Source organism: Neodiprion virginianus, chromosome 3 (assembly GCF_021901495.1).
Source record: "Neodiprion virginianus isolate iyNeoVirg1 chromosome 3, iyNeoVirg1.1, whole genome shotgun sequence".
Taxonomy (NCBI): domain Eukaryota; kingdom Metazoa; phylum Arthropoda; class Insecta; order Hymenoptera; family Diprionidae; genus Neodiprion; species Neodiprion virginianus.
The window spans coordinates 3,877,046-3,896,339 of NC_060879.1; the positions used below are offsets into that span (position 1 = coordinate 3,877,046).

Below are 19,294 nucleotides of genomic sequence, written 5' to 3' on the forward strand. Positions count from 1 at the left end.
CAACGAACGGAGAGAACAAACCTGCGTAAAATCGATTGAGAGAGCGACTCTGAACATTCGTACAAGATGCAAGTGACTCTCAACTACAATCATTCAAAGTCTGCGTTCTATGATATCCGAGTCTCTCGAGACGCCCGAATAGCCAAAATGCTTCGTTATTCCGGAATACTTTCGTCTTCTTTTTTTTTTCTTTTTTTTTTACGGCTTTTCCTAGATTGCTCGACAACGCCGCTTCATCCAACGCTTTCGTTTTTCACTCCCGTCGCGTGGATCACGATTTTACGACCCTGGAATGTACCTTCGTAGAGCCCTCGGAAAATGGCCTATAGCAAACGACGAACTCCGCGAACTCGAGCTCTCAATTTTCAGGTTGAAAAAATCGTTGGCCTGACGAAAAACAAGCCACGCTATTATGGCAGAAGATTTTTAGGCACTCGGTACGCTCGACGGGAAATTGCGCACCCTAAAATTTGACGCCGCGGGAAAAACGTACGTCGTCAATTTGGAAAATTGGAACTCTACCACCCGCAGAATTCTTTTATCCGCGGTATTTTTCCGACGTAAATGTGAGGAAATAGTTTTTGCGTCTTGGATTTGCAAAAAAAATTCCTGATTCACCAGTGGATTAAAATTATTCTATGAAAAAAAAAAAAGTATTCGATAATTTTTTACATCTCTTCGATCGCTTCTCGATTAATAAAGTTACCAATTAATTTTCTCCCCCAGATTCTCTCCTACGTTTCAAACTTTCGTGCATACTTGCATACATGTGTATGATATATAATACATGTATAGAAGGGTAATACGAGCAGCCCGGTATGAGCTTATAATCGATTCGCGGATACGTATAACCGTGGAATTTAGAACTCGGGGAAACTAATATCGATATCATTAGCCAGGAAGTCGTTTAATCTTACCGCAAAGTTTAATCAGTGAAAACGAGGGTGGGAAATGGGGAAAAATGAATTTGCGCCCCGCGGCAGATCTACCTCGCGACCTTTCAACTAATTGTCGACCTGCTTGTTACGGAACATATTTTATTAAGTTCAGTTTGTTCCGGGTCACGTGAATTTCAGCTTGTTTTATTAAACGTCAAATTTATTCAAGGACAATATACAATGTACATGGTATACATCCGCCACCCCGAATTCCGCGTCTCATACTTCGCAACGTAACGTCAATTTTTTTCATTCGACGCGACAAGAATGAAATACGATAAAACTAAATCAAACATCCGTCGCGCACGTTGCGCCGTTATTTTCTTTCCCTCTCGATCGTGTAATTAAATTCTTTCCGTAAAAAACGAACTTCTTCCATTACTCTCGAAGATGAAGAGCGGACAAAAAGTGAATAAAAAATTTTTAAAAAATTGAAAAAAACAAAAGAAAAAAATAACTTAAGAAAGCAAAAGGTAAGAGGAAAGATTGGCGGAATTGTGCAACTATTAAAATCGCGCCAGATGTTGTTTACCGCTGAAGCAGGGTACGTCAGGTGCGAAGAAACAGCTTGTGCTTACTTTCGTGCTGCCTACTTAAGTCTAATTACGTTCAGAAAGAGCTTTGAAATAGAAGCCGTCGGTGCAACGTGGCATATATTGTATATACTCGCGCTGCCCATTCCCAAGTTAGAGAGAGGCTTCGAAAAGTGAAGTTTTCAGCAAAGCGCACGCTAGCAGTTTAATTGCAAACTGCACGTCGACGCTTTCCGCACTGCAGGCAATTAGGTTTAATCAACGATCTATCAGGCAAACGTGTACAGTCCGATGAAAAATTGAATCGCGCAAAAGAAATGTAGAAAGCAGGATGCGAATTTGATACTGAATTTTTCATAGAGTCGAATTATATCTTGTTGTTAATCGCTAGGATCCGTATAGAATAATATACAATAAGAAAAATATTACTTCGGAACGAAAAGTAAGGAACAGTATTTTGTGTTTGAATCCTAACTTCATGGAACGTTGGGTGAAAAGAAAGAAAACAATTTGCATTGTTACGTGGGGCAGATATGGCACGACTATTATCTTTCTCTTTGGTCAATTCTAAATCTCTTACCAAGGTACGTAAGGTTAGCTCACTTCTGATTGAATTTAATTACTGTTAGTTCTTTTCCTGGATCTTGCTCTTATTACGTATATATTACGTTACAGTTGTTATTAAAAGTCGAGTCTAGACTCTCCTTCTGTTCGTGATGTCCAATTTAAGCAGTATTGGTTCTGATGATTGACGCGCAAGAAAAAAATTAATCTCTCTGTGGATACGTTCTGAATTTTGTAAGGTCAGTACCTTAACAAGCGTTCACTTCAGTTTTTATACGTTCAATACCTGTTTTAATTCTACCCACTGTTTCGTGACGTAGATACATGAACAAAATATAATGTTCCGAGGAGGGCTCGCAACTTGGGACGAAACGTCGACACAAATAATTGATTTTTACTTTGACCTGCGTATCCAACAATTCTTCCTACGTTAGAAAACAGGGCTAAGTGTGAGTGAGGTGGAGCAACGGATTGATCTGATCACCGACAAAGTCAGTCAGAGTAAGAATATCCGCCACCCTTGAGCATTGTAGAAAAAGGTTTGTGTCTCGGCTTAATGTCGCTAACGAAATCTGTGACCAGAACCACTAAGCCGAGACATTGACGCTAAGATAATATGTATACGTATGTTAGGGTGGCTTATTTTTTAACTTTGTTTTTAAGGTGCAAGTCGAAAAATTTGTGTCAAATATTGAAAACAAAAAAATAAAATTGCAGAGTCGGTTTGCTTCTCACGGGTAATTAATCAGCTCTACGGTATCAGACTCACCCAGGCCTAAACGATGCTGGAAGGCTGGATCGAAATTTCAGTGAAACCATGATGCGAATGCGAGTCACGTTGGCTGGCGAAAGCTGCGGGTAGACGACTGTCCGTCCTCGAACTTGGTGTGCCGATCATTTGTTGATATTGACCAGACCGGAGACGTGACGCTTGGATACAACTGGGACAAAACAAACTTTGTCTCACAATCAGGTACAATAAGTTCCCAATCTATAGTTTTATCTGAGAGTATAACGCGAAACGTGTATCAGTACAGCCATTTCACAGTCTCGTCGGACTCACGAACCGAACTTTTTTGACGTTTCAACGTCGTCGAGTGAGATGAGCTTTTTGGTCCGAGGAAGTAAATAGGAATAATATTTTGGAATAAACAAGAGTTTATTCCTATCCCGTTGTCTTCTTTTTTATTCATTTACGACCGACGTGAGACGCGTAAAATAAAAGGGGAATAAAAGGCAGCGAGGAAAAAACAGCACGATCTTGTATATATATCATAGAACTTTTGACATTCCTGGTAGATACTAAAATTTTCAATTCCGATGCTCTTGAATTTTCGTATCGCTAAAATTTAGGACCTGAGATCATAAGAATTTGGTATTTTCGAAACGTTTCTATCAATACTGTCATTTGTTTATTTCGAAAACTTTGAGGGTCATGAGAATTTGAATTCTCAGATAAATGTCGACGATTTCTGAGAAATTGGAGGACTCAAAAACGTCCATGCAAAAATACCGAATATTTGTTTAAATTCCAACGAAAAGTGAGTCTGTCCTCTTTGCCGTTCTTGACAGTCACCGCTTTGTAATCTCTGCAATCCAGTACTTCGTTGGTTAAATATTTGCACGCCCACACACATCAGTCTGTTGTCACTCGACCTCCCTGCCGCTTTCATGGTGTTGTTTCGTGCCATAGGCGGCAGCGTGCAGCCGACAGGATCATCAGTTGTGTATATAACAGATATAATCTCGGTTTGCTTAAAGGTGTCAGGTCCGATCCATCCACTTTTCTCCGTGACACGCACATACGAATATCATATCAGAGCTAAAATTAATCAGTAAACAAAAACACACCGTCCATACTTTTTGATCAACAGGCTGCCTGCAGCTTCTGAAGTCAATTTTCAAGTATGATTTAAACTTGATTTAGGTATAGGAATTCGTTCGAATTTTACGGAATAACTAAAAGTCACGTTATAACTGTCAAAAGGCTTGTTGAAGTTCGGTAAGGTAAACTATGAGCTTGTGTAAAGTGATTTAAAGAAACGCGAAGCAGTGATAAACAATTTGAATTGATTTGAGGTTTTTGTAAAGTAACTTGAAACAGTCTCAAACATTTATGAAATCCCCTGAAACAGATTGTCGAAACGCATAATGAGGTGACTCGGAAGCATCCTTGAAGGAAATAATCAAATCCAAATAAATGGTGAACGAGGTAAAAGCACCTTGGACACTTGGGATATGTTCCAGTTCACTAATCTACCACTGTTAAAAATGCGCTCATCTTTGCTACAGCGGCATTGTAGCAATTTAAAGTTGATTCTACTAGGATAAGGCTGTAATGTTGCTGCAACGTGAGGAAACGTTTTCAGAAAAGTGTCTGCGGTATAAGAATGAGAGTGATGTTGCGTAGCCAATGCGGTGACTATAACCCTCGGGGGAAATGAAGAGCCAGGGAATTTATATGAAGGGTAGAAATTGCATTTGTAAGATACTTATCGAACAAAGCCGATCGACTTATCAATCGGAAGTTCTCTCGACTATCCGCCAACGACTAGTGCAAGATTTTTTCACTCCGTAAAGGCGATTAACCCCGAGAAAATGTTGATAAATTGCCAATTCTCATGTGTAAACCAACATCCACGGATTGATTGGAAGGAATGTTAATTTGCCGAGTGAAATATAGCCTTTCGAGGTAAAATTGAAGATACGTTATTCTGTAAATTTGATTTACTTTTGCAGTCCTTTGATCTTTCGGTCATTCAATTTTTGATCCTTCATTCAACTGTTGGAGTAACGATACGGTTAAGAGGTATGTGAACCCAGACGAGAGTGTGATTGAAACCCATTCTTGTCTAGCAAGTTCCGCCACGAACGACAAAGTTGAATATCAAATCGAATGGTGGGTGTAAAATATCGAAGCACCTTGTAACAAGGTGGTACGTGAAATAGAGAGCTTCAAGCTGCAGTAGCGAAACGTAACGACTTTGCCCTGAAGGCAACTAGAAAACGTTCCATAAAATACCGTCGGGAAATCCTACCCTTGAATGCTTACAGACACCGGGATAAGTGAGAGTCTTTTCGCTTTAAGGATGATCATGCATCCTGCGCCTTGCCGCGAAGCCTTGATATTAACACCTCATATATCATTCAGTTTACACTCTGCGCAGTGCAGCTGACAGGGAGGTTACGCTATGTGTACATGTATATTATACTCCTATACATATACGCGGTGTGGCTAATGCCATGCAAATATTCGTGGGTTATTTGCACGCGTGCCGTGTACACAACCTCCACATATATCATACACCTATATAAGTACACACAGTCTGCCTAATTTCCCGCAGTCGCTAACGAGGGTGTCTCTCCTATCTTCTTATCTCAAACCCAGAATCTTCCACCTTCGAAAATTCAACCTCGCAACAGCGATCAAGTAAAATGAGAGACTGGGAAGAGTAAAAGCAATTACGAGCAAAAATCCTGGGACAATTAAGACGGCAATTACTGGTTACACTTGAATCAACTTTCACAGTGAGATATTATCATAGTATACCATTAATTTTTAAGAGTAATCCACAAACCTTGCATCTTCGTTGCAACAGACAATCTGAACACGTTGAAGCAAACGTTTTCAGTCTGGAGTTGGCAACGCATTTATGGTTCGGCTCCGAGTCCACCGTTCATGCGGTTCATACTTTGGTAATGATCGTAAATTCCGAGCTCATTGGGCAATGGTTCAAGGTTCAACGCGTTACAGAGGCACTGCACCAGCACCGAACACACACGACCACTTTGCTTCAACCGCGTAGAACGTAGGTACATCCTACCAACCCTCTATCGATTGACATAAATTACTTCTCAACTATCTCCCAGCCGAAGGTATTCTGTGCAAAATTAGAGACATGTGAAATTCAGAAGGTATGTGAAATCGATGACGGTGCACCGTTATTCACACGGTGTGAAACTCCGAGTTATCTCGCCAGTCGTGATATACGTAACCTCGCATGTTCTCGACTCTATGCGGTTCCAGCTCGTGAAGGTATAAAATACCGCGAAGTATCGCGAAGTGAAGAAAACCTGCCCCACCTTTAAAAAATTTCATATTTGGGGACGACCGAAATCGGAATAAGAATTCAAAATCGACATCTCCCAACGCTGTTTAGCTTACTTCGTGACGTTTTGATCACGTATAAAACTTTTCATTGATACTAAACAATGTTCAGGGTTTCACTCGAGTGACATTTCAAACACGTAAACAGTCATTCAACACTTTTGCAGATTTTAACGAGCTGTATGATCACCGTGATAAAATACGAAAATTGTGTTGCGGGTTTGTAAATATCACTTTTGCGTTCCCTCGTCATGAGATCAAGATCAAGATCGTCACATGTGAGCTGCTTGGTTAGCCCATCGAGGCCTGAATCTTCACCCGGATTCTGATATCATTCACTGAATAAAATTTCGCAATGAATGTTACATCGGCCGGAAGATCCTCGAGACATCGGATCGGAAATCACACGACAACTCTGCGGTCTGCAGTCACGTGACGAACTGAACAATTCAAGCGGTGGTCACCGAAGCGTCGATTGCCGGTTGATACAATTTGTCGAGTCGTCGATGACCTCGGCGTTAAACCAATGCCAACGTGTGTTTCCTGTTTTTCAGTGTTTGCTACACTCGTCATGTGCAGAACGGTAGTTGATTGAGTTTAGGCACTTGGTAGTGATTCGGGTATTGATAACGCTCGTTGATACAGTGAGTATAATGTACCCGTGACCTGAGTTTAGGTCAACGCTTACCGGACACACGATGCTTTACTTTTGTCTGTATATGTTCGTGATAAATAGGCCGCTGTGAATTATGCGTAAGCATATTAGCGGCGATCCTGTTTCCGCATCATTGTCTACGAATATTCATGCACGTTGTGTCATAGCGGTACGCGTAAACGGCAATTGTTATGCAATCGATTTTGGTCAAATATATGGTCAGAGTAACGTTGGTCGACGGTGATAACTTTTTTTTACACTTTTTGCACCGTTTCTTTATCGATTCTCTGTCTTTGGCATATCTTGGACGTAAACGAAACCGGCTCAAAATCAATCCTGAAGATTTTTAGTTACTACATCACGTACGGTTTGTTAAATAAATGGTAAACGTGTGTTTTATTAGTGACTTGAAATTTGACTTGAGGTTAAACAAGAGAAAGAAAATATAAATACGGAATGCAAAAATTCACATCCTGTATCTGTTTGAATTATTCTGAAAGTCCGATTGCGAAATTCTTGAAATTAACGTTAAAAATATCTAGATCTTAACCAACGAGATTTTTCAGATTAAATTCTGATTAAGTTTCGGTTTAAAATCACGTCATTAGTACGTACCTATGTACCTACACATTATTCGATGAGAAAAGTTTTAACGAATCGTGACAGCAAAATTTAACTATCGAATAAAGATAAGAGTACGCAAATAAGTCCTTGGCCGTTCGTAATTAGGGTGAAATGAACGAGTCGTTAAAAAGCTTTCGGAAAGAATAAATAAAGAGAAAGAAGTAAGAGAGAAAAAAAAAAGTTTCCGTTGAATCGAGATGAAAATCTCCAGCATCCAAATTACAAACTCAGGGTGATCTTAACCCCTGGCAGGCGAACAGCTGCCAATCAGCAGTAAGCTTACCAAAAGTTTGAGAAATAATTCGGAAATCAAATCAACCCTTCGAACAAAAAAGTTTCACGGGGCTCAGGCTGCTTCATTCACGCTCCGCAGGCGTAAGGCATGTAACAACTTTTTTGGTTTTCCCAATTTCCCCTTCTTTCTTTCTTTCCTCCACTTCCCTCAACCCTTCATCCAATATTGAATCCATTGACTCTGGAACACAGCTTCTGAAAAACTTTGGCGACGCTCTTAGTATAGGAATGTTTCATCCGAACACGATAATTGATTCTGGTTATTTAATCCGTGGTTAAACACACTCATCTTCGACACCCGCAGAATGGTTTCATCAAGTGACAAGTTGTTGGCTATAAATTTAGATCGCAATTTTACCGGGACATCCGGATTTATTTACTCCCGCTGCGGTGCATTTTTAATTCACTTTCATCCGCAGATTTACAGCATACATCTATATCGCATCTGCCCGTATATCCACTTGACAATATTCATCCGTTAATTGAATTTCACTGTATCTACCCTGCAGCTGCAGCGTCCGTCTAGATTCTATTTAGACTGATTGCTACAAGAAGTTTTTATCATCATGAAACTCGGTACACAGGTCTGACAGATATAAAGGATAGAGAAAACGTCGTTCCGATTCCACGGAGCAATTACATCTGTGATCATTGGCAGTATGCTGATTTTTGTTTTCTGTTTTTTTTTTCACTCTTCATCCGTACAATATCGTTTTGTACCTCGGGATGTTTTGCTTTCTCTGAAGACAAAGCGTGATTCGATCTTATAAATTCAGTAACAATTCCTTGTGAGATTTCGACTAGTCATGGGGGGGAAAAAATAAGACAAGTTAGTTAAAATACCTGCACGGTGCTTTCACGGTATTAGAAAACCTTGCCGAAGCAACGTCGAAACGCGGAAGTTGGTTTCTATTATTCTTACGACTTCCTGTCGCCCTTCACCGCCCCCAGGAATAATATATGAGTGTATACTGACGTCGTCCGCTACCGGAATTTGAAATTGATTTGCCAGCAACGCGGCGATAAAAATGATATAGGTATAATGTCGTCGTGAACCAGCATCCTGTTAGGCCCTGGAGTAGAAAATAAAACAACGAAGAAAGAAAGAGGAAAATTGAGGTAAAAACGAAACTCGGATAATAAGAATAATAAATCCCTCACCTCCCACAATATTCCGGCACGAATAATTTGAGGACGATGTAGGGATGATCCTGCAGGTTACTGCATCTTATCTCGTTAAGCACTTGTCAACTTGAACCGACAGCCACGCAGCCACAGCTTCCGGTGAAGCAGGGTGATTAATTAAGCCACGGAATATGAGGAATAGCTGTCATCAAGGGAATTTCTGGTCAAGTAGCAAAGCTGCTTAATAGATTATAACAAATTTCGTATCCGCCTTTTTACCCGGAACTCGAGTTTCGCAACCATTTGGAAACTTCAATTGGTCGGGTTTCAGGAATTCTCAAAATACGTTTTTGTACTTGGGTGATATTCGAAATAGTAAAATTTCACGCATTTCATTCACGTGACTTTGAAATTTGAAGCACGTTAATGCGTGCTAGTTACGATATAATGATACCATCAAATTTTCAAAGTCTTCTGTATTCCCTTAGAAAACCTTTGACTAATATTTCAGACCTTGGCAGTCTTGGAATTTGATAAGATTGTGATGCCTTCAAAGAATCTCAGGTGATTTTGGAAACGTTGAAAAAATGGTCATCAAGAAATTACACTGTTCGCGATTCTGTGAGCTTTTTCAAAAATATTCAAAATCCTTTTGAAATTCAGTCGGAATCTCAATAACGAAGATTATTTTTAGGGAATTTCAAGAGAGTACGAAGCAAATTTGTTCGAGGACTTGAAAAATTTTTGTAAGCATACTCTTCAACGATGTTGAAAAGCGTTTGCTGAATCCTCTGCATGAGGATCCTTAAGGGTGTTTCGACTTTGGTTACGTTACTTTTGTGTTTCTAAATGCTTATCGGTAAAACCATTAACAGGGGTATCCCGCGAAAGTGTTTGAGGGCAAACGTACACTATACACACAGGCACACGCAGTCGTGTATTTCGAGATTATCAAAACCACGACTCTACCGCGATAAGGGATAAAGGAGGTTTGTTTGGGCCAAGGGTCACATAAACTTCCAATTCTAATCCTTCGAAAATTCTCATCCCATAAAATAGCTATCGTTTTATTCCAACTAAAATAGAAATTAACGATATCATTATAATCCCAGACAATTGATCAAATTTTTGCATCGAAGTTGGAACTTGGACTAGTTTAAAATAATTCGTGAAATAAAAATCAATAATATTCAACACAAGTATAACTTATTGAAAAACATAAACAGGTTTCCTTGAATATCTGAAAAAATCATGTACAGCGCATGAAGAATAACATTGTAAATTTACTTAGATCTGTAGAACTGTAGAAAAAAAAAAAACTCGTTTAATACGGGATGATTTTTTTTTTATAACGGAGAGTTGAAATGAAACCATTTAGCTGAATTGACTTTTTTACGTCTCCTCGAATGAAAATTTTCCTCGCCTCTCCCCCTGATTATCATAATTTAACCTAACCATTCTGAAAAAAACCTCTTGGATTTTATTCTGTCTAAAAATCGTCGCTGAGTTTGACTCTTTGACTTTCTACGAAGAAAAAAAACATCGTGCTCGGTGGAATAAAATGAAAAATACTACTAGTGAAATAAAATTGATGCATCGCTGCTTTGATGTTGATAAACTTTAATGAGGGTTGGAATTTCAGCGCAAACGCCGTTCTTCTGTTAATAAATAATATCCGGAGAGCCCATGCTCCGAATTCAATAACATGGAATGAAAATGATTCTCGAAAATACAGAGTGACAAACTTGGTAATTGCCGTGGACAAGCCACCTCGCTAAATCTTGTCGCTGAACAAAAAGCCTGGCCAAAAATTTTCAGGCATAAAACTTTGCTGAATTCATGAGCGTTTTCCCCATTCGCATGCTTATGTTTGGCAACTGAAAGGGGACAGTCGCTGTATAGCTTTCGGAATAAGAACGAAAGCTTGGGTCGAAAGGTCAGGCCACTCTCGGCCAGTGATTACTTCTCCTGAATAGAGGGTTGATATTTCACGTGGGTACATGAACTCGACTTAACCGGTCTGTTCACGGCCCTTCATCATGTATCAATTAATCAAACTGAGGACAGATTGATAACCCTGCCAGCTACGCATCCTCCGGAGAGCGTTTGATGAATTGTTTAATTCTACCGGATGGCGACGGAAACTTCCGGCTGGAATATTAATCGCAGTCAAGAAAAGGAACGGAATAAATAAGGGATCGGGATTCGATTAGGCCGGTCAGACTTTCCACGGGTTGAAAAATGGGCATGAGCGATAAAGGGGGAAAAAAAATTATTATACTCGATTGAGTGAAAATGACAATGAAGGATGCGGATATCGAAATTCATTGGAATAAGGAATATTGAAAAATTTACGGTAGGCACAAAGCTTCGTCTAGTGTGTATATTCGAGGGTGGGATGATATCTCGAACGTTCTAGAAAAGGGTTTGTGTCTTGGCTACGTGAAGTGTCGGTAACGGAATCTGTACCCAGAACCTACTGTATATAGCAAGTTTATCGACATGTCTCCTTTGTATGATTACTACCATACAATTTTCACTATCTCTGTCACTTATCTTCTGCTAACACTAGCATCTAAACTTACTTTACACAGCCAGTTCTGAATACAGATTCCGTTACCGACACTTCATTTAGCGAAGATACGAATCCTTTTCTAGAATATTCGAGATACCCCCCCACTCTCGTAATACTTACGGTATAATTCGCGTAAATTGTGCATCTTTCGAAAAAGTAAATTTCTGATACATAATCATTCGATTATTATTCTTTCATAGTTTTTCTGTTTTTAATACGAAGTGCTTTCTTTTTGAAATTCGCCTTTTCACGTCATATTTATTATCGTGAACATCGATGAAGAAACTGCGCTCGAAGTTTCTCGAACATTCTCACTGAACAGTGTCGGCAAATGTGTGATATAAAATTACAAAGTATAACACACGCAGTGAAGCGTCGGACACGACTCGTGTACGTAAAAACTCAGGCAAAACGCGATGCAGAGGCAACGAGAAAGTTTTAACGTGAAATTATTATTATGAAGTTTTAAACTAGCTTGTTAAAAACTGTCCTTTTTGCAACCTAATACATTATCAACCTTGCAGGAGTAGGTTTATCACAAAGAGTAGTAATCATTTCGAAAGGTCGTTTCTACATCATTTCCCAGATCAAGTTGGCTGAACTTTTTTCCCCTTGACTCGATCATATTTCTCATCAATTCTTATTCATTTGTATCATAATTGAGTGAATACATATCTGACTAATACCCAAGGGGATGCAATCCTCTTTGTCCGTCCTTAAAGAATAACCATCCGATCGATTGGTAAAAAAATATAATTATTTTCGCAAACGAAACATCAATTCCATTTACTCCCTAAGTATACAAAACCATGATTGCGAAGCAATTATTTTCGCAATTTATTCATGTACAAAATGTAAAATTTATTCAGAAATAATTAAGGATTTACACGACTAGAAGAATCTTAATCCTTTTACGATTCAATCTTAATTTTTTTTTTCGAAAAAAAAAATTGGAAACTACTTGTTTTTACGCCCAGGAAATTTTTTCTTCGACTTTCGGGATTCTTTGATCCGCATACAACGAATAATGCAAAAAATATCGCCGTTGCAAAGATTCTCGAATCTTTGAACGAAATTGTTTTCTGCAAAGCAAGAAGATGAAAAAATAAGTAAATTCAATGTTGTAATTATCTGACGATGATAGTGGAGTAAAATATTGCGAAACCAAATAAACAGCAAAACACGATTTCGCTGTTCGGCCAAATTATTTTTCCAGGTGAAAACGACGGGCCATTTTCGCTGGACGGATCTTTTTCTCCTGGAAAACGAATCCTCGTCCCATTTCGTGTTCGCGTGTTCGCATTTTCGTTTTCATCCGCGGTTTCGCTATCCCGACGGGCTTCATGGGGAACATAGAGATAGATGCTAGTGGTGGTATGGATTTTCCGAACCGCCAGAAAGATAAGAGAATCGAAAGCCGGCAATGTCGCAGCCGTTTCGACTGACAGGCGTAGTGGTCCAAGCCCAGCTGCAATACCATTTTTTCAATTCAATACGAATCTTTGGATTCCCAGCAATCGTTCGATTTGAAATTTGTAATAGTTTGTCTTTAAAATCGGTTAAGGATTTACAGAAAAAAAATAGAAATCGTTGAAAGCTTGAAGAAAATCGTAGTAGAATGACGATTAAAAAAATGAAAATACATAGATGAGACAGTTTTTGAGACACGATAGATTAAATTAACAATCCTCACGTTATATTTCTATATATTAAACGTGTAACGATTCATTATTTCGTCAATTACTAAACTTCGTATTTACTCCATCGACTTAGTGATACGTGCCCCGAAAACTTTCTGGTTGAAGAAAAAAAATAAAAAAAATAACAAACTGCATTCAAGATACCGTGATGAATTTAATATAATAAAATAATGAAGTGAAAACTTTCTCATTCCTCGTCAGAGATCCTTTTCTTCTTGACTATAATCTAGCGTCAGAATAACGACCCACTGAATAAAAATTGTGTCTGAAAGTAGAGAAATTTATATAAAGCACGATGCCCTCGGGTTAAAAAATTCATGAGGATATCACGAGCTTAGATAAGCCAGCTATTACTCTTTCGTTCGTTATCGTAAGAATTAGTGAAGAGAAAAGGAGGAGAGAAAGGAAGTGTTGATGTTCAAAAAGAGGAGACGGACTCCTTGGCTTGCAGAATTGGCAAAGTGGCGGGTACCGAGAGGGGCAGGTATTCTTTACAATTTACGAGATGAAAAGCTCATTTCAAACTTGAGGAAAATTTTAGTATACATATACATACATATATGTGTGTGTGTGTGTGTGTGTGTGTGTATACGTTGTATACATTCTTCTTGTGAAAAGTTCTCCAAGCGTGAGGTCACAGGGCACGGTTAGGGTTAGGTGTCTACTTTATATTCAAAAATATACCCCTGATACTAAACACTCTTTCATCCCTTGTCTTCCTCAATGTCTGCTGCAGAAACGTAACCCTCTGAAAAATTTGCCAACAAACTTGGCACAACTAGAAAAAATTTTCTTTCACCATTCCGTCGCTGAGAAATCATTTGAGGAATTTTTTGTTACGCAAAATACATCATCGTATTGAAGAAAAAAATTTTAAACTTATTAAAACTGTTAGCAATCAAAGTCGTTCAAAATCTTGCGAAATATTTTGCGGGTCTACAAGACTTTTAAAATAATCTTGATCGCGGATACCATGAATGATTTTAATACCTTCGGTAGTTTTAAACAAGTGATATTATCGGCGGTAACCGAGCAAAGAGAGGTTTGAAGAAACGGGTATATTAGAGAAGAATTTCAAACCAGATGGCATAGCGAAAGAGTAGAGGACATCCATCACAGGCGTGCTTCATCATCTTGCTGAGAGTGACGCGAGCCAAAACGTGATGCACATAAGATTGGAGAACTTTACTTGTTCAACACTATAAATATATGCGATGTTCAGAGGCGGAGTTTTATAAGGCAGATATTTTCCCTGCGGCAAGGAGATGCAAGGAAATGAAATTCCCAGGATGCGGAACGCGCGTGGCCGTAATAGTGCAAAGGTCGATTCGTGTGAGATTTCAAATCGGTCAAAGTACCAAACATATCACGGCGCAGACATCTTCGTGATGAAAAAATTTAATTATAACAATGCTGATATGAACCAGCAGAGGTATTCGGAAGTATGTGTTTCCAACGTTACAAAATTTTTATTAATTTCGTCTCGAGTGCCACGAAGACTAGTGAAAAATTACCGGTCAGACCAAAACAAGTATGATAGAAAAAAAAACTTATGGTCGGGGCGCGTTTTTATTTTTCTCACTAGCTTAATTCTCTTTGATCACTTGTGTAATTTTAAGCTTAAAAGGGGAATGCGAATTGGACGTAGCTGTGTGGAAATGAAGTAATTTCATTTTATCTAAAGGTTGGAAAAAGCGGTGGAACATCTCGTCACGGACCTTTAGAATAAAAAAAAAAAAATAAAAAATTAGAAATATCGTTACAGATAAAAATCAACGAATGTTACGTATAGAAACGGGGTTGCGAAAATGATCGGTCTTCCTAAACCATTTCAATCCTGCAACAGCGTTCAATGACAGATGGAAAAGATACGCATCTCAGGCATCTGCGAATTCATGATGATCCATCACAGAACTTGAAGTAGAAATTTGCGAGAATTACTGTGAATCCCTGAAGGTGAACCTATCTACCACGGTGGCCCATGAAAGAGTCGCATGATAGTGAAAATATCGTTCCATAATTCACAAAAAACGAATGTCGATCAGCCTAGTAAAATCTACTCCCAGTTTACTCGTTCCGTAATACAAAATTTGATCAGAACCATGAAATTTTTCAAGAATTTATGATCGGCACTAATACTATACCCATAACCGTTCCACCTTGGTATATCAGTTTGAAATCCATTCAGCAGCGTTACTCGAATCAGGGTATTTTCGACGCTTTACTTCCCATTGATCAATACCAATCCCGAGTTGGTGATGAAACATTTCATACGCGTCCACCGGACGTTAAAGGAGACCGTTCATCGTTCAAATTCCAAATTGCAGAGGATAGCATCATTCCTCTTGCTCGTTTCTCCATAAATATATCCTCGGAAATCTTCCCGGTTACGTTTACGGCCAAATTACGTCCCAGAGTTGGCGCAGTGTTGCATTGATCCGAAGATTCGACGCTTAGCTGTATCCGTCAGTCAAGATAGTCTCTCGATTCGTTTCATTTCGTAGAAAGCTGAGCACCGGAGCGAAAGGTGATAATCGACATCAATCATTGCACACCGTTCAATAACTGCAATAATAATCTACGAACAGTAAAAACTCTATCGCAAAATTTATCCCAGTCATGATTCCTCGAGTTTCAGAGTATAGATTTTACATTAAAATCCTACGCGGGTATCAAGACGAAAATTTTCCCTCCGAGAATTGTATTGTATCAAAGGACGCGTTGAACCCAAACATCGGCCTGACCAATCGCTAATCGTTACGGTGCCGAGCCTCGAGAGCCGGGCGAATTACGGTGAGCCCACACAAAGTCAAATCCGAGGGTGGAAGGTACAGTCAAAGTCGTATCTAAGGTGAGGGGGGGTTGGCAAACGGGGAGAATCGCCCAGGGCGGCAAAAACGAAGAAAGCGAGTTGGCCGAATGCGAACACATTTGACCAAGATATTTTACTTGACGATAGCATGTAAGAAAAATTTTTTTTCTCAACATATTCGCTTCACATGTTCCTGGAGGTTCTTTCATGAAATTGTTCATCTTTCATCATTGCTGAATGAACAGTGTTGAGAAAACGAGTTCTCTTGGGATGAATAATGTGTCGTTTGCTTATCAACCCCTGACAGATTTTGACAGAATTTTTGTGTGGTTTGATTTTGTATTCGAATAAATCACATTGAAGAGAATCTTTTTTTTTTCTCTCTCCTCATAAGTCGTGCAGTTTTTCCGAACATATTTTTATGAAAATGATGGAAGATTTCACGTATTTAATTCGTTTCTGAATCGTCACGCAGTGAATGTTCATTTCCAAATGTACGATTTCTATCCGTTAACCCTCGGAGTATACAACTATTTTTTCGATCATGTCCATTTTTACGGTCCATGAAATATCTCAGATTATTTAATCTACGATATTTCTTTCTCATGTATATGCTTACATACTAAAAATAAATATCATATGAGATTTTAAATATTTGCCGTTCGTGAAACAATCAATTCCAGTACTATTATCGCAACGTCTGCTTTTCTGAAGTACCCGAATGAATTTCCAGATCTTAACAGAGAAAATCGAGTTGGCAAATGGAATAAATTGGTATAAGAGGGAGGCAGTCTTAGGTCTTGCCCCCCCTTTAAAACATCCTAGATCCGGCGCTGGGATACAAGTCAGGGGTATGAGACTCTGCGCCAAAACCAAGCTGACATTGATTTTCCACCGCAGAGGATATCGGCCAGTAAACTACGAGGCAAATCAGAATTCAAACACCAACGTCAACACGAACTCCAAGTCTACAACGGACCGTGGCCTTCGAGCAGATAGGTGGGTAGGTAGGTACCATGGAGGCCAAAGATAACGAGAACTATCTCATATGGGGTTTCAACTAAAGACGCTTCCACCAAAAAACGATGGATAGTGATTCAACATGTCACCAGAATGACTCCAATAGCAATCAAGGTTCAATCTGATTGGCGCTTTCCTTTAAATATGAACCCTTGCTACAGCAACGCCATCTTAATTGTACTCTGGTGCGGGTAAGAAATCAGAAAAACTAAAAATCAGAATGGTCAGAATTCCGAACATAAATATATCGAAAAGTCGCAATCACGAAAGAACGAAGTGGTGAATCTTCATTAAGCCAGAAATAATGGAAATAGAATATAAAAGTATCGAAATTTGAAGTTTTAGAATTTATAATGCACAACTGGTGAAAATTCCGAAAGGCCATTGGCAGAATGAGGCAAACAAAAACAAATAACCTTGGGATCGATCATAAAATAGAATTTTCATCTATTCGAATTCATAAGTGCGAAGGATCAAGAATCAGAACGGTTAGAACTCGAAGTAGTAATTTCATAGAAGGCTTGGAATACAGAATTGCAGCATGTCGGAATCGTCGGAATGAAGAATCGCAATATATCGGAAGAGTCGATAACTCATATCGTATTGGAAGCCAAGAAATATAAGTTTACGATATCAAAAGTCGTATTCAATCTTTTAATGAGACAAAAATATTGCAGATAAAAAGATACGCCCGATGCACCTAAGAATTTCTTTTATTCTGTATATAAAACATTTTGCAAGTCAAAATAGATTAGTCGGTTACTTTCGGAATACCGATCTTTCCGAGTTGTACGATTCTGAATAATGACCCTTCTACATTCTGGATATCTGTTTTCTGCGGTTTCTAGATGATCAAGTTCTAACTTTTATTTTTATAATATTTGGACGTTTGAGAATACGAAGCTTTCTACAAATTCGTTCTCTGGAACATTGACTCTGTACATTATTAAATTCTGCATCTCTGAATTCTCGGATTAACGTTTTTCGAAGTAAGTGAGTTCGAATAATAATAAAAACTCTACTAAATACATTTTAGGTAAACTGCAGCTTTTTATCGGGTACCATTTGGGACTTAAAATTTCTGATAGTATCTGTTCTGTCATACTTGTTATTCGAGTTTATTAAATTCGGAATCCTGGCCATTTTGACTTTCGGTTTTTCTGACTTCTTACCCCCACCCCTCAACCAGACTACCAGAACTTTATCCTGAGGGTGCATTTCGTGGTCTGACCCACAGGGCTGAAGGGAGAACTCTCATCGGATTTCCACAAACTTTTCCCCAGTTGTTATTAGATGCGGTAAGCAGAGCTGAGGGCCGTCAGTAAACTCGTCTGCAGCAGCTCTCATCGAGTAACTCAAAACATGCACCATAGAACTGGTTCTTCGCGTAACGCTCTGCAGACTCGCAAATTAATTACGAGATTATGTAGGAGGTGAACAGTTGTAATATGGGATATGGAGAGGTTGGCTTCTATGGTACTTTGAATGGTGGAATGGTGAGTCTGCTTGACACCCGGCGAAGTATTAGTACGAGAAGAGGAATCAGAGAAGCGGAAATTTTGGTAATTGACTACGTTTCTGGTGAGCCCTTTGCACGAAGTTATCCAGTTTACAACTTCCTGAAAATGTGTCACGGCATAACGAGGTGGATTCTTGATCTCTAGTCGGATTGTTTCAGTGAACACGTTAACTTCGACTTCATCATTTCTTCGAATTAACACTGCGTTCAGTTTAATTCCTTTGTTTCTCTCATTTCCTGGCACCGAAATACGGGATATTCAAGAGCACCGGATGATCCCTGCAACACTTCCGGAAAGAAAATTGAAGTTCGTGCAGCTTGACTATCCACCTGGATTAATCTGTAGGTCAGATTGATGTGGTCTACCTTTAAGTCCAGAGTCAAGATTTGCTCAAGACAATGCACACAAGTTATACGACTGAGCTTTGTAACGATCGTAAAATCCCACGAAGTCATTCCGTTTAACACCATGAATAGGCAGTGGTAGTTTCGTTACGTAATTATTTCACGTAACAAAGGGAATTCGAACGAAATCCTCGAGTCCATTTTGTGTGACATAAACTCCTGTATGTAGCTGGACATAGATTTTTGCAATTTTATCATTTTTCAATGGTTCCAGCTGTTGCATCGTTTTGTTATTTGAGGGCGGACTGAATTTTAATTGATGAGTGAAATTGGTCAAATTATGAAAGCTGTGAGCGACGAAAAGACGTGAAAGATAGGTACTGGAAAGCCTGTACGGTATATCAGACAAGTGGAGAAGAGACAAGGGCGCTTTGCGTCAGTTATAGTTGGAAAATTTAATCAACTCTCGTGAGTCGTAAACT

At 39.1% G+C, this 19,294-nt stretch overlaps 1 protein-coding gene across 3 annotated transcripts in view; it reads right to left on the reverse strand.

The window, feature by feature from the left end:
- LOC124299908 (octopamine receptor beta-2R) overlaps positions 1–19,294 on the reverse strand; it is a 166,808-nt gene that overhangs the window by 112,451 nt on the left and 35,063 nt on the right. For 2 of the 3 annotated variants that reach the window (XM_046753340.1, XM_046753339.1), the window contains exon 2: positions 2,805–2,976. The exons of the other annotated variant lie outside the window; for it this stretch is intronic. The gene's annotated coding sequence lies outside the window, so the exon portion shown is untranslated. The remainder of the gene's footprint in view (positions 1–2,804; positions 2,977–19,294) is intronic. 3 annotated transcript variants of the gene reach the window in all.